The sequence below is a fragment of the Tachyglossus aculeatus genome, chromosome 19 (assembly GCF_015852505.1).
Source record: "Tachyglossus aculeatus isolate mTacAcu1 chromosome 19, mTacAcu1.pri, whole genome shotgun sequence".
Taxonomy (NCBI): Eukaryota; Metazoa; Chordata; class Mammalia; order Monotremata; family Tachyglossidae; genus Tachyglossus; species Tachyglossus aculeatus.
This window is the reverse complement of record NC_052084.1, coordinates 36,148,854-36,166,054: the sequence shown is the minus strand read 5'-3', so window position 1 is coordinate 36,166,054 and position 17,201 is coordinate 36,148,854.

Genomic DNA, 17,201 nt, shown 5'->3' with positions numbered 1-17,201 from the left:
GAGGAGGATGAAAGGGATGAGGAAGCCTTAAGTGGGCATGGTGAAAAGTGAGGAGGTTAAAGAATTAAAGAAGTGGGTTGAATACATAAGAGTCAGAAAGGAATCACAAGGTAAAACCCAATATGAAGATTAAAGCACTAAAAACCACATATCAAGAACAGAGAAAGGGATTAGTAGAGAGTAGTATTGGCATTACGAATTTGGGGAAGTGGAAGAAGATTTTCACTGCGGGAAAAGTTCCATCATTTTTGCCTCAAGAGTGCTTGATTAATAGTGAACTAGTAAGCTCAGATTCTGTTTTCACCCAATAGTAATAATATTTATTAAAGGTTCATTACATACACAATGAACTAAACATTGGGAGATACAAGATAGTCAAACCGGAGACAGTCTATGTCCCTTGTAGGGCTCACAGTCTACAGGGTAGGGAAATCAAGGTTCTTATTCCTTTTTACAGATGTGGACATAAGCACAGAGAGGTTAACTGACTTGCCGAAAGTCACAAAGCAGAACAATGGCAGATCAATCAATCAATTGTGTTTATTGAGCAGAGCAGAGCCCCACACTACTAAGTGTATGGGGAGAGTACAATATATTTGGTAGGCACAATCACTACCCTCAAGGAATTTGCAATCTAGTGAGGGAAATAGAAAATAAAGTAAATTACTTGAAAGATAGATAGATAGATAGAGATATTGTATGTCATTTTACAAGCTAGAATGTGGTGAGTATTGTTGGCTAAAAATGGCAATTTCAAATCCCTTTTCCTTTATCAGGCAATCCACATACTGAATTGAGTTTGGATCATTGTGGTGTAGTGAATAGAGTACAGAGGCCTGGGAGTGAGAAGGTCATGGATTCTAATCCTAGCTCCACCACTTCTCTGTTGTGTGACCTTGGGCAAGTCACTTCACTTCGCTGGGCTTCAGTTACCTCTTCTGTAAAATGGGATTGAGACCATGAGCTTTACATGGGACGGAGACGGAGATCAACCCAATTTGCTTGTATCCATACCAACGCTTCATACAGTGCCTGGCCCATAGTAAGCACTTAACAAATACCATAAGTATTATTATTATTATCTGTCTTTAGTGTTCTGAAATTGCAGAGTCCCCCTTTCAAATGGGCTTCCTTTGAAATAAGCTTTGGGCCCCTAGCAAAAAATATGTTTTGGGTTGGTTTTTTCGCTTTTTGCTTTCATTTGAACACATTTCCTGGTTTAGAACTTGTCTAAAGGAGAAACCTTGAAAGAAAATTAAAACTTCCTTTTTTAAAACCCACTATTTGTTGATGTTTTAAACCTTTTCAGGACAAAAGCATTCACAAATTGGATTTGCACTCTTTGATTTCAGACAATTGTTTTAATCCTGCTTCAAGTGGCCCCACTGTTTTCATGCTTGTTAATTAAATGTTTTATTATTTAAAAAAACCTCAGCAGAAGTTCCACAAAACTTCATCTGCACCTGCTTCATGGAAGAAAAGACGTCCTTGGAACAACTCCAGTTTATTAAGTGGAAAACCATTTATTTCAAATAAGTATTCTATTTTTTACCTGCAAGCTTAACATGAGTTACTGTGCATTGTGTCATTGTGTTGACTCACCTTTTATCTTCTGTCAATTAATACAATCCTTTTGAGGGTGTAAAAAAAATGTCATTTGGAATGTCATGTCCATTGCCATCAGTTAGGGCTAGACCAGAGTCCCTAAATTTCTCTTCCCATTTAGCCCCTGGTCTTGTCCCACCATCTGTCTAATCGATTCATTTGTGTACAGTAATCTAATGAGAAAAGAGGTTGGTGTAAAAGAAAAATCTATAACAAATTTTTGGGCATTTCCACACTGGTCACTAAATCGGGCTGGAACCTTAAGAGATCCTGCAAAAAGGAACTGGAAATCAGGGACAAGAAGCATGGCTTAGAGAAGCAGTTAGCCTTGTGGAAAGCATATGGACCTGGGCATCAGAGGACCTGCGTTCCAATCCTGTCTCTGCCAATTGGTTGCTGCGTGACCTTGGGCAAGTCACTTAACTTCTCTATGCCTCAGTTTCCTCACTTGTAGAATGGGGATCCTATACTTCATCTCCTTCCTACTTAGACTGTGAGTCTCACATAGGAAAGGGATTTTGATTTTTTTTATTGTCTGTCTCCCCCTTCTAGACTGTAAGCCCGTTGTTGGGTAGGGACCGTCTCTGTGTGATGCCTATTTGTACTTCCCAAGCGCTTAGTACAGTGCTCTTCGCACAGTAAGTGCTCAATAAATACAACTGAATGAATGAATGAATGAATTTTGTCCAAGCTTGTCCAAGCTCATTGCACTCGGTGCCTTAGAAATGCCTTCCTGAGACTGCACAGTGAAGTCCCTTGGTTGAGGTGATCAAGCCTAGTTGTCTGGTTGTGGTACCCGGGTTTCTCTCTCTGAAAATAGCTCACTCTCCTTTTTCCACCAGTTTCTTTTCCCCTTTCATGTGTTTTTGCCCTATTTCTGTTTGTTTGCCTATAACTGGTTTTCTGGGCTTGGAGCCCAATTTGGCTTAACTTTGTTTTGTTGTACAGAATCCCAGATTCTGTTTGGAGACGGGTACTTTACAAGTCTTTTTCTCTGGGGAGGAAAGGGGAGTGGGAAGTGAAGGGAGAGAAAGAGAGGAAGATTTCATCTCCAAAGTCTTAAGAACTCTAGTAACTTTTCCCGGGTGACTTCTTATTCTGCTGAGCTTTTTAAGCCCAAGGCCATCTTTATTGGCTAGATTCAGAAAAAGTGTTTTTCCTGATTCAGAAAATGCAAAATGTGTTGCCACCTCCAGCCAACCCTCTTAGGTCCATTAATAGAACTAATCAGATTGAGTTGATATGATTTATCATGGGACTGGGAGTCAGAGGGTCTGGGTTCTAATCCCACCTCTGCCACTTACCTGCTGTGTGACCTTGTGTCCCACATAGGGCTCACAGTATCAATCCTCGTTTTACAGGTGAGGGAACTGAGGCCCAGAGAAGTGAAGTGGCTTGCCTAAGGTCACACAGCAGACAAGGGGAGGAGCTAGGATTAGAACCCATGATCTTCTGACTCTCAGTCCAGTGCTCTTTCCACTACGCCATGTAGCTATCCAAGGCTGAAGGACAGACAAAACAATCAGAGAGCTAGCAGCCTACACATCTGCAAGCAGTGTAGCTCAGTGGAAAGGGCCTGGGCTTTGGAGTCAGAGGTCAGGGGTTCAAATCCCGACTCCGCCAACTGTCAGCTGTGTGACTTTGGGCAAGTCACTTCACTTCCCTGTGCCTCGGCGACCTCATCTGTAAAATGGGGATTAAGACTGTGAGCCCCCCTGTGGGACAACCTAATCACCTTGTAACCTCCCCAGCGCTTAGAACAGTGCTTTGTACATAGTAACCGCTTAATAAATGCCATTATTATTATTATTATTATTCCCCTTCCACTAAAACGGACAAGCTGGCACCAGGAAGACTGGGTATCTATGGCCCAGTCAGATCCTCAGATGGCACCACATAGTGGACTACACCAAGGTTTCTTTTGCACTGCAAGAAGGCACATTATCCTTGTCCCTTCTTGCTTTCCCATGTTGAAGAATTTGGGATCTGAGTGCATTAGAAACTTTGGCTGAACATTTTCATATTCCTCAATCCTTATATTCTTGGGGTGCACTCGTGTACTAAAGATCCTGATTTGCCAACCTGAAGCTCAGATATCCAATGTGGAGCCCCGGAATACCATGCAAAAAATAGAATGATGAGCCTAGACTATCTGAAGCAAGAAGGAAAATATAATGTTAAATGGCAGTCATTGCCTATCTATTTCCTACCAGAAGATGGGTTCTCTATAGAATTAGGTCAATCCAGGGACTGAAACTTTATTTTTATTTACAAGGAAAGAAAATAGTTTAATTAGCGTTGTTATTATCATGGCACTATACTTAACCTTGTAGCATAGAGACATCAATCCTACAACCACCTGATCCCATCACGGGGCAGAAAAATATTTTTTTTATTCCCGTATGATTTCCTGACTTTTTAAAAAAGATGTTTCATGAGACAGGAAATAGCCAGTGAAGCAAAAGTTAATGGGAAAATACCATATATGTTTACATATTGTGTATTACACTACCTTTCAATCATAGTAGTTGAAAGTAATTAGAAATGGCAAACCGTAAAAGTGACCATATTTTTTTGATCAAGGAAACACTTTTTCTCCCATTGACAGATTTCAGTGTGTTGTCCAGAATGGCTTTTGCGGGGGCTGTGTTTGACAGGCTGAGAATATCCTTGCCAGCTGGTTTTCAAAGTAACATGTTCAATAAAAATCTGAGGAAGGATTGTCAGACGTGTCATAAAACAGCTGCCTCTGTCTCCTGGACCAGCCAGAAATCAGCTGAAAAGAACAAAACCTTGAATAAAAACCTCGATTTTTCATGCAGGGATAAAAAGGTGGTCATTATGCATGCGAGAAAGGGTCTCCTGGAGCTGGTAATTACATTTAAATTGGGGAGATATAATCATAAAAAAATCATTTATCTTTCATTTGCTTAAAATGTGATTTCTGCAGTCATATAATTGCTGGTATTTTTCAGGAACATAGTGAAGAATAAATGGGGCTGCTGTTTCTGAAATTATCATAAAGATACAAATACTGAAATTTCCTTATTAGAACTGGTTATTTAGCATAAAGGAGGAGAAATAATGGGCGTTTCTCTAAAACTGCTCACTGAACTTTTTTCAATGGCAAATTGGGTCAATCCCTGACTTTTTGCCATTAAAAATAAATGGGACCTTTTAAAAAAAAAGTTACATCAAGGTCTCCATTTGTTCAGCTTCTCTACCTCTGTGATAAGCTTCCTGTGGCTAGTACTGACCTCAAACAGGAAACAATTGAATCCAGAAAGGATTTGAGCATGAGAAAAATTCCTAAAATAGCAGTTACTCTACCAAGGGGCCTTACTTTAACTGCTTTCCCTTCAAAGCGAGCTTTTCCCTACGCAAAGCTAATATTGATGCTATCTAGAACAATAAAATGCAGTTTCAGAACTTCCAGTGACATGAGTATTAGCAAAGAAAAAAGAGGGAAAGTGAGAGAATACATTACTTCCTGTTCTATCCTTGCTCTTCTTCCTATCTGTAAACTGTAGACTGTAAGCCCCTTGTATTCCAGTTGATTTATTGAGCATTTACTGTGTGCAAAACACTGTACTAAGCACTTGGGAGAGTACAATATAAAAATAAATAGATGCATTCCCTGCCCACAGTGGGCTTACAGTCTACCATGGTGTAGTGGGTAGAGCATGGGCCTGGTAGAAGGTCATGGGTTCTAATCCTAGCTCCTCCACTTGTCTGCTGTGTGACCTCAGGCAAGTCACTTAACGTCTCTGTAGCTCAGTTACCTCATCTGTAAAATGGGGATTGAGACTTTGAGCCCCAGGTGGGACAACCTGATTACCTTGTATCTACCCCAGGGCTTAGAACAGTGCTTGGCACATAGTAACATGTTTAATTATTCACTCTGCCTCATTTTCATCTCTTCCACCACCCATCTCTTGTCCATATCATCCTACTTTCCTGGAACTCCCTCCAAGGCTAAGTGGATCCAAGTGACGTTGTTTCTGTTACACATGGTAGTTGTGTTCTTGAAGAGCCTCATATTATGGGAAAATTGTGTTTTTAGGAACTACTAATTCAATAGGTATTAATGGATTAGGAGATGATGATCCAGAGATACCACCTGACTGATATTTTCAACACGAATTCCTATATTATTGTTAAATCCACCTCTAGCTGAACACATTACATCCTAAGTGCTTGATGTCATTTTTCTGTCCATCTGCAAAAAGCACAAAGAAACAATGACTATTGTATGTTACAGTAGAGTCAGGTTGTGGCAGAAGCCAGGAAGCTTTGAGAATCAGCGTGGCTAGGAGAAGCAGCGTGGCTCAGTGGAAAGAGCACAGGCTTTGGAGTCAGAGGTCATGGGTTTAAATCCTGGCTCCACCAATTGTCAGCTGTGTGACTTTGGGCAAGTCACTTAGCTTCTCTGTGCCTCAGTTACCTCATCTGTAAAATGGGGATTAAGACTGTGAGCCCCCTGTGGGACAACCTGATCACCTTGTAACCTCCCCGGTGCTTAGAACAGTGCTTTGCACATAGTAAGCACTTAATAAATGCCATCATCATCATCATCACAATTTGACCAATGCCATACACATGTGCACAACCATTTCTTCCTACTTGTACCAACCTGTGGATCGTATTTTTCTAGAACAGATTTATATGGTGGGAAGAAAATTCCTAATCCCCCCATCAGACGTCAATAGCCCAACAGGGTAAGGAAAACATGAGTTAGTTACCACAGGGCTGACTGTACTAGCGCCTTGACTATTCCAAGAGGTAGAGTGGACCCATTTACCCCAATAACCTAAATGTAAATGATAAACAAGAGAGAAACCAAATGTACTTCCCCAGCATCATCCTCCTCCCCTTCCCCAACCTAGACTCCAGGCAGCTCCATGGAACTGCCACTCTGTCAATCTATCCGTAGTAGAGTTGGGTAAAACCTGGACACCCACAACTCCCGACCTTGTTCCAACATCTCTAACCCCAAAGTATGGCACAACTCCAGACCTTGTTCCAACATCTTTAACCCCAAAGCAAGGACTGGCTGGCTGGTCTCCCTGACTTCAGGCTGCCAGCTGGATGGCCAAACCTAGTAAGGCAACGTTCCAGGACCCAGAAGGGCACGCAAGAGAAGACGGGCCACAGTTGCAGTCGGATTCTCCCCCTTTCTGAGCCAGCTGCCCCTTCCCACCCCCATCCCCAAGCATCAGGGTCACGGACCCTGAAGGCCAGCCATCCAAAGCCAGCAGACCTCCGGAAAGGCACCGGTTTGACGGTCCTTTTCGCCAGCACGCTGGGCTTGTGAACCCTGGAATGAAGGCCCTGGGCAAACTGGCTAATGCTCTTTCATTGTGCTTGAGAGGCTGGAAAACTCAGAGAGGGAGGCAGCATGAAACAAAGAACAGTCAACTTGGGGGCATTTTCAGCCCCCAAAACAACCGATTGAGCAACTATCAATACTGATAACCAGTGAGTGCCAAAGCCAGGGACGTGATGTGATTAGACTTTCGGACCATATCTACAAATTATAGACAGGATCCTCTCCTCACTCTCCCCGCTGCCTAGAATTCCCTCCCCTCTCAAAACCACCAGACCCCAGCTCTCTCCACCTTCACACCTTCCTGGAATCCTACCTCCTCCTTGTGGCACTCCCTGATTATTTATTATTATCATTTATTATTTATTTTCTTCTCAGCTCAAATCATCCCTGCTACCATCTCAGCACTCGTGTACTGACAACCACCCATAGCATTTACAGAGGACAGAGATTTGTCTTTTAGCAATATTGATCAAAGGCATTTATTGAGTTCTTGCTGTGTGCAGAGCACTGTACTAAGCACTTGGGAGAGTACACTAAAACAGAGTTGGTAGAAAACTTCTGTCCTCACAACAAGCTTATTCATTTGCAACCATTTAGTACAGGGCTCTGCAAACAGGTGCACATTTAAATACTATGGGCTGATTGATTGATTAATGTACTGATTATTCCTGGAGTCCATCCTCCAGACTGGTGCTCCCAAACGACTTCCTAATCCTCTATTAGTTCTGGAGGAACTTTCTGCTCCCTTTTGAATAGAGGCAGTTGACAGGGTGCAACTGGGGAAGAAACGAGGACATGGGATAAGCAAAAAACAGTTAACCAATCAAACAGTAGTATTTCCTGAGCAACTACCGGTTGCAGAGCACTACGCTGTGTAGGTGAATACAATAGAATTGTGGAGTAAGACCCTTGCCCTCAAGGATTTTGCAAGCTATCAAGAAAGACAGATCTTTCTTGTACATATTTATTACTCTATTTATTTATTTATTTATTTATTTTACTAAGTACATTATTTTACTAAGTACATATTTATTACTCTATTTATTTATTTATTTATTTATTTATTTTACTTGTACATTTCTATCCTATTTATTTTATTTTGTTGGTATGTTTGGTTCTGTTCTCTGTCTCCCCCTTTTAGACTGTGAGCCCACTGTTGGGTAGGGACTGTCTCTATGTGTTGCCAATTTGTACTTCCCAAGCGCTTAGTACAGTGCTCTGCACATAGTAAGCGTTCAATAAATACGATTGATTGATTGATTGATTGATCTCAAAATGATACACAGATAGGAAGATGAAAAAGTGAGGCTGTAGAATTGTGGGTAATTTATTTATTTACATTAATGTCTGCCTTCCCTTCTAGACTGTAAGCTCTTCATGGACAGGGAATGTGTCTACCAACTCTGTTATAGTGTACCCTCCCAACTGCTTAGCGAAGTGCCCTGCACTCAGTAAGTGCTCAATCAATCAATCAATCATATTTATTGAGTGCTTACTGTGTGCAGAGCACTGTACTAAGCACTTGGGAAGTACAAGTTGGCAACATATAGAGACAGTCCCTACCCAACAGTGGGCTCACAGTCTAGAAGAACTAGATCCAGATCTAGAACTAGATCAATCAAATATGACTGATTGATGCTATGTATAGAAATGTTACAGGTGGTTGTTGGTAAACAAGTGTGTAATTGGTGCAGAAGCACTGAGATGGTAGTGAAAGGGGATGTATCATTCCAGCAGTTGCTGGGTGGGTTAGTGTTGACTGTTGAATCCTATGGTGGTAACCCTGGCTATGAGTTGTCCTGATGAGCAAGTGCTTCATCTGCTTAGGTGGTGAACCCAAAGGACTGAGACTCTCTGTGGGTGTTTTTGTGTGTGTTTATGTGTGTACGTGGGTCTGTCTGTGTCTGACTGTGTCTGACTGTCTGTTCAACAGTTTTCAACAAGAGGAACAAATACCAGAGCAGGGAATGTGTCTGTTTATTGTTATATTGTACTCTCCCAAGTGCTTAGTACAGAGCTTTGCATATATTCAAGCGCTTAGTACAGTGCTCTGCACACAGTAAGCGCTCAATAAACACGATTGAATGAATGAATTCGGTGTTCAATAAATACAATTAAATAAATGAATGAATGAATGGTCCTAGGCCAGAATGACCAGAAAAGGATACGGGTAAGAATGAAGCACAGAGGCTGCTCTGTGTCCGTATCCAGGGGAGGGTAAAGATCGGGGTTGGTTATGGGGGTGGTCAAGAGGTGAAGATGGATCCCCAGAAGCAGGGTGTTCCTGGAGCAGCCAAGGAGCAGAGAAAGGCCTGGAGTGTGCAAAGTGAGAGCGAGGAAAGAGTGGGAACCAAAAGTGAATCTATCTGTCATATTAATTGAACACTCACTGTGTGCAGTGCACTGTACTAAGCACTTGGGAGAGCACGTTATAACAGAGTTGGTAAACACATTCCCTGCCTACAGCATGCTTAGACTCTAGAGGCTCCTGTAGTCCGGGCCCATGTTCTGTCTCTCTCTCCTAGGCTCCATCAATCATTACAGTATTGATAGCGTGCAGAGCATTGGACTAAAAGTTTGGGGGTGTAGTCTGATCCCTGTCCTCAAGGACCTTCCAATCTACCTGTTGATGGCAACCAGGAGGAGGGGGATGAGGTGACAGTTATAATATTGGCTGCCTTTAAATGGCACTGGATCCCAGCACTGGATAAGATTGTGTTTGTTATCTGCGGCCTTATCTAAGGATAATGGAAGGAACAAAAATACTTTTCACTGCTGTAGCTCAACTCCTTAAGCTCCCATTCTGACTTATTGAAGAGTACTGTGACCTCCTAGAAAGACCACAGCACCAATCAATCAATCAATCAGTCAATCATATTTATTGAGTGCTTACTGTGTGCAGAGCACTGTACTAAGCACTTGGGAAGTACAAGTTGGCAACATATAGAAACGCTCCCTACCCAACAGTGGGCTCACAGTTTAAAAGGGAGAGACAGAGAACAAAACCAAACATACTAACAAAATAAAATAAATAGAATAGGTATGTACAAGTAAAATAAATAAATAAATAGAATAATAAATATGTACAAACATATATACATATATACAGGATATATACATATATACAGGATATACACATATATACAGGGTTGTATATTATATGGTTATATATGCATATATACAGCACCAGCTTTCTGACCTAGAGAAATTCATCTAATTCTTAGGTGCCTCAGTTTTCTCATCTATAAAATGGGGATGAATACTTGTTCTCCCTCCTTCTTAAACAGGGAGCCCCATGTGAGACAGGGATTGTGTCTAACCTAACTTGTACTTCCCAAGCGCTTAGTACAGTGCTCTGCACACAGTAAGCGCTCAATAAATACGATTGAATGAATGAATAACCTGATTATCTTGTGCCTCTCCCAACACTTAGAACAGTGTTTGGCACATAGTAAGCATTTAATAAATATTATTGGTGGTAAGCCTTCAGGAAGACTGTGAAGATGTGGAGAGTTGGGGTCTTTAAGATTGGGCCTGTCTTCTAGACTGTGAGCCCGTTTTTGGGTAGGGATTGTCTCTATCTGTTGCCGAATTGTACTTTCCAAGCACTTACTACAGTGGTCTGCACACAGTAAGCACTCAATAAATATGATTGAATGAATGAATGACTACTGAGTCAGGGTCAACAATTCTGAATTACCCATTAAATAACAATATGGTAAAAGAGGTTTAAGATGAGACCTGGCACAAAGGATCTGTAGAAATACAAAATGACTTCCCAAGCCATCCCCTCAGACCATATTTGCACATGTTAGTTCTAAACCGTTCAGAAAGTGCAGATCGCTGACTCAAAAAAGCAATATCCTCTCTCTGTCTCTCATTTACTGAAGGCTCCCTTTCCACATCGTCCTTGTAAAATGTAGATACATTTATAAAATCCGACATCTCATAGGAAATAGGACTTTGGGCAAGTCACTTAACTTCTCTGTGTCTCAGTTACCTCATCTGTAAAATGGGGATTAAGACTGTGAGCCCCACGTGGGACAACCTGATCACCTTGTAACCTCCCCAGAGCTTAGAACGGTGCTTTGCACATAGTAAGTGCTTAATAAATGCCATTATCATCATCATCATAGGAAACCATTCCTCATTGGATTGACTTTGAACGTACCTGAGAGCATTCTGCCGCTCGTGGATTTGATCAAAAATGGTCCACTGAAACCCAACTGGCTTGAGTTTGGCGTTATATGTTATTTTCCTTAAGGAATAATTCAGGAAGCCATAGCTCAGGGTGGAGATTAAAATCTATTTTTGTGCCAGTTTTCAGGGAAGATTAAAAAGTTAAAAACAATTCCTGACTTTCTCTCTTTTGACCAAAAGTCAACTGTTGTTACATTTCATGTTTTCTGTCAGTGAGAACTTTCCACCTCAGGCTTTGTACACCACTTGGCATTTCCTCTTGAAACACAGATCGTCAGTGAAACAACTTGATTTAAGTCTTTCCTTCATGCAGTCTTTCAGCACTAATACCTAAACTTCATTAAATATCATATTTTGAATTAAGACTTTCCAAATAATGCTAACATCACCCTGTAGCCTTTCATTCTGTAATAATTATGCTCATAATGAAAGTTAATAGCACCAAAAAATCAGTGTAAAATCCAGTTACATATCATAGCTGAAAAGAAGTACTGATGCACTTCCCTGTTTTGTGGATGCTTAAATTGATTGAAATGAGGTTTTCTCACTAGTTACATTAAAAATTGTTCATCTGAACTTCTCAGTTCAGATAACTTTCATTACTTACAGACTCTCCCATTATAACACTTTCTCAATCCCTTGTGCTTCCTCCCCTAGTAATAATGTTTATTAGCATTCTCCACATATTAAGTGCTAGGATAGGTGGAAGATATTCAGATCAGAAACAACTCCTGCCCCACACAGGGCTCATAATCCAAGAGGTGGCGAGAACAGATATCTTATTCCCATTTTATATATGAGAAAACTGGGGCCCAAAGAGGTTAATTTACTTGTCCACGGTCACACAGCAAGGCAGGGACAGAACTGGGACTAGAACCCAGGCAGGTCTCCTGATTCCCATGTTCCTGCTTATTCTACTAGTTCACACTCCATCCCTACAGTACCGAAATCCTTTCTACCTACTCTCTTCTGAATTCCCTTAATTTTACCTTCATTTCACTTAAAATTCTCTTGCTAAATTCCCCCATAACCTCCTCCGGCTCAAATCTAGCGGTTTTCTTTCTGTCCTCTTCCTTCTGGTCCTCTGAGCTGCTTCTGACACTTTAAATCACTATCATAGTTCAGTTTTGGAATTTCTCTGGTCTTGACCTCGAGGACCTTGCTCTTTCTTGATTCTCCCCCATGTCTCTCCAGTAACTTCTCTGTCTTGTCTCTTTTCCTGGCTCCTTTTCCCACTGTAACTGTGATCTCCCCAGCCTCAGAGTTCAACCTTCACCTTTTCTTATTTTATACCCTCATTCTCTCCCTGGTCCAACAGGCTGCATACTTTCTGTGCTGGTCCAACAGGCTGCATATTTTCTGTGCCACTTCTATGCCCTGAAAGAAGATGGGTTTCCAACTCCAGTCATGTCTTCTCACCTTCTCCAGCATCCTCCATTTCTTCCTTAAACTGTGAGCCCCACGTGGGATAGGGAACGGTTGTCCAACCAAGTTATCGTGTGTCTATCCTAGTGCTTAGTGTGGTGTTGGGCACACTGTAAGTACTTAACAAATACCATAGTTACTATTATTATTCCTGTTTCTAGAGCCTTTGGAAGTCCTGCTTGCACTTAAAAAGTGAACAAACCTAAACTTCAGCTGAACAAATTTCCTCCCTAACTGTCCCCTTTCCCAACCCCATCTTATCCCATCCCACTAGTTCTTCCATTCCTCACACTCAAATCACAATGACAATGTGTATCTGGACTCTTGTGCACTGCGTATGTTGTTTCTCTGGTTTGCATTTGGATGGGCCTTCTGTGTTCCTTATCCCTACCTCATTCCTCTTATCGTTGCACACCTGCTAACATAATCTCTATCTTCCCCATTCTTTTGGAAGTTCTTGAAAAGCTGAGACAATTTCTTATTACTTCCCTGAAGCCCCTTCAGCACCTAGAAGAGTGAACAGTGCTTCCTTCTGGAGCAGTACTAAATAAATGTTTTGGTAATGGTATTTGTTAAAGGTTTACTAGGTGCCAGGCACTGTTCTAAACTCGGGGTTAGAGACATGCTAATCAAATTGGATGCAGTCCATGTACCACGTGGGACTCGCAGTCTTAATTCCCATTTTACAGATGAGGGGTTGAGGCACAGAGAAGTAAAGTGATTTGCCTAAATTCACACAGACGACAAGTGGCCAGAGCCGAGATCAGTATGAAATTGTAAATGACTGTTTGTCATCAAGACCCTGCTGTGCTGTTCTTCATCTTAATCCCCATCAGACTGTAAACTCCTTGTAGGGCAGGGAAGAGACATCCCAAACAGTGCAATGTCTAACTCTTAGTCAATGTGACATCAAGAGACTGCTTTTTCACAAGCAAATAGAATTTCAAACTCAAAATCAGGATGAAATGTCATCATCTGTTGAAGAAATCTATATCTTTTTGGAATATGGTCACGGGCTGAGCTTGGTCTCTTTCCAGAAGGGTCTGTCCGCAAGGGATTTTTTTGAAGCAGCCCTGATTTTTTGAGCAGCGTTTTAGCTCATGCTCATTTGAATTTAATGAAACAGAGCACGGACCCCTTGGAAGGCATCTTAGATGCCTAAGGAAGACATCTTTCTTCGGATGGTCGTTCACACCAACAGAATATACGTTTTAATCAAGACTTTTGGCTACCCTGCAGACTGACAGTATCCACGGGCCACATCTGGATGGCTGTGGACCCCAGCTGACCTAATTCCCTACGTCTCGGCCTTCTGTTGCCTTCTCGCCAAACAACAGATGATGCCTATGCAATGATGCCACTGTTTCTCTATGGGGATCGTAGATAGGTGCTCTAACTCCCTCCCTCCTATTTTCAGAAACTGGTCTATTCCTCCTGCTCTGCTTTCCAACAAGTGGTTTGACAGAGATATGCCCTTCTGTTTTTGGTTTTGGAGGGTTTTTTGGAGGTGGGGGGAGAGGAGGTTGGAGGGAAGAGATTGGGAGAGAGAGGGATTGTGTGCTGGTTGAGAGTGGGGGGAATTTTGAGTTGGCTTGAGTGGTTGGGAAGGGATAATAATAATAACAGTGGTATTTGTTAAGCACTTACTATGTGGTAAGCACTGTTCTAAACTCTGGGGGAGATATAAGGTAATCAAGTTGTCCCACGTGGGACTCACATTCTCTTTCCCCATTTTACAGGCGAGCTAACTGAGGCACAGAGAAGTTAAGTGACTTGCCCAAAGTCACACAGCAGACAAGTAGCAGAGCCGGGATTAGAACCCATCTCCTCTGACTCCCAAGCCCATGCTCTTTCCACTAAGCCATGCTGCTTCTTCTGGGGAGGGAAAGAGAGAGGAATTGGTAGGATTGCTTCCTGAATTATGTGTGCTGATATGTCTTTCAATCAAGCAATCATTCATATGTATTGAGTGTTTACTGTGTGCAGAGCACCGTAATAATAATACTGATGGTATTTGTTAAGCATTTACTATGTGCAAAGCACTGCTCTAAGCACTGGGGATGTTACAAGGTGATCAGGTTGTCCCACAGGGGGCTCATAGTTTTAATCTCCATTTTACAGATGAGGGAACTGAGGCACAGAGAAGTGAAATGACTTGCCCAAAGTCACACAGCTGGCAGTTGCCTGAGCCGGGATTTGAACCCATGACCTCTGACTCCAAAGTCCGTGCTCTTTCCACTGAACCACGCTGCTTCTCTAGTATCCGTGTGTGTGCACAGTGTGGTCGCGCCTGTGGAGACCACGTACCCATGGATGAATTGCACCGGCAGCATCACGAATGCAAGTTTAAAATGTGCCTGTCCATTCTTCCCCGTGTGGGGCGGTGAGGAGAGAGAGACAGAGAGAGAGAGAGAGAGAGAGAGAGAGAGATACAGAGAGACAGAGAGACAGAGAGACAGAGAGTTAGAGAGTTGTGTGGTAGGGGGAAGGATGGCCTGCATATCTATATATGGCAGACTTAAATGCAAGACATCTGTGAGGCAGCATGGCCTAGTGGATAGAGCAGGGGCCTGAGAGTCAGAAGGTCATGGGTTCTAATCCCGGCTCCATCACTCATCTGCTGTATGACCTTGGGCAAGTGGCTTCACTTCTCTGTGCCTCAGTTACCTCATCTGTATATTGGGAATTGAGACTGTGAGCCCCACGTGGGACAGTGACTGTGTATAACCGGATTTGCTTGGATCCACTCCAGCGCCTATTACAGTGCCTGGAACAGAGTAAGTTCTTAACAAAACTGAAGAGAAGCAGCATGGCTCAGGGGAAAGAGCCCGGGTTTGGGAGTCAGAGGTCGTGGGTTCTAATCCCGCCTCTGCCATTTATCTACTGTGTGACATTGGGCAAGTCACTTAACTTCTCTGTGCCTCAGTTCCCTCATCTGTAAAATGGGGATCAATCAATCAGTCGTATTTATTGAGCGCTTACTGTGTGCAGAGCACTATACTAAGCGCTTAGGAAGTACAAGTTAAGACTGTATTAAGACTGTGAGTCCCACGTGGGACAACCCGATTACCTTGTAACTTCCCCGGCGCTTAGAACAGTGCTCGACACATAGTAAGCGCTTAACAAATGCCATCATTATTGTAATTAACAGATGTCATCATATAGCTGTAATTCTATTTATTCTGATGGTTTTGACACCTGTCTACATGTTTTGTTTTGTTGTCTGTCTCCCTCTCCTAGACTGTGAGCCCGTTGTTGGGTAGGGACCGTCGCTATCTGTTGCCGACTTGTACTTCCCAAGCGCTTAGTACAGTGCTCTGCACACAGTAAGCGCTCAATAAATACGATTGAATGAATGAATGAGTGAATGAATGAATGAACAGCAACAAGGATTTGGAGGAGCTCACCAATGGGATTGCAGGTGGGGGAAGGGAGGGCAGGGCGAGACGGAAAGAGGCCAATCGCCGCCCCCCCCCGCAGCCACAATTTTCCCGCCCATCCTCCCACCCCCCACGCCCCTCTCCGCCCCCGCGTGCTCTGGGTCATTCATTCATTCAAACGCATTTATTGAGCTCTTACTGTGCACACAGCACTGTACTAAGCGCTTGGAAAGTACAATTCGGCAACAGGTAGAGGCAATCCCTACCCAACAACGGGCTCACAGTCTAGAAGAGGGAGACAGACAACAAAACAAAACAAGTAAACAGGCGTCAATACCATCAGAATAGATAAATACAATTATAGCTATATACACATCATTAATAAAATAAATAGAGTAATAAATATGGACAAATATACCCAAGTGCTATGGGGAGGGGAAGGGGGTAGAGCAGAGGAAGGGAGTAGGGGGCCTGGAAATCAGAAGGTCATGGGTTCTAATCCCGGCACTGCTACTTGTCTGCTGTGTGTCCTTGGGCAAGTCATTTAACTTCTCTGGGCCTCAGTTACCTCGTCTGTAAAATGAGGATTGGGACTGTGAGCCCCACATGGGACAGGGACTGTGTCCAACCCAATTTGCTTGTATCTACCCCAGCGCCTTGTACAGTTCCTGGCACATAGTTAAGCGCTTAATAAATGCCATCATTATTATTATTAGGGGCGATGGGGAGGGGAGGAGGAGCAGAGGAAAAGGGGCCCAGGGTCGAGGCCCAGCTTCTGGGGAAAATAGTGGCCCAATTCGGGGGACCCTGGGAATCCCAATTTCAGTCGGGCTGAGGGATGGGGGAGGTCGGGGGAAAGGGAAACCCCCCGGACTGGTCAATCAATCAATCAATCAATCAATCATATTTATTGAGCGCTTACTGTGTGCAGAGCACTGTACTAAGCGCTTGGGAAGTACAAGTTGGCAAAAACAAAACAAAACATGTGGACAGGTGTCATCAGAATAAATAGAAGTAAAGCTAGATGCACATCATTAACAAAATAAATAGAATAATAAATAAGTACAAGTAATAATAATGATGATGATGGACTTTATTAAGCGCTTACTATGTGCAAAGCACTGTTCTAAGCGCTGGGGAGGTTACAAGGTGATCACGTTATCCCACCGGGGGGCTCACAGTTTTCATCCCCATTTTACAGACGAGGCAACTGAGGCCCAGAGAAGTCAAGTGACTTGCCCAAAGTCATTCATTCATTCATT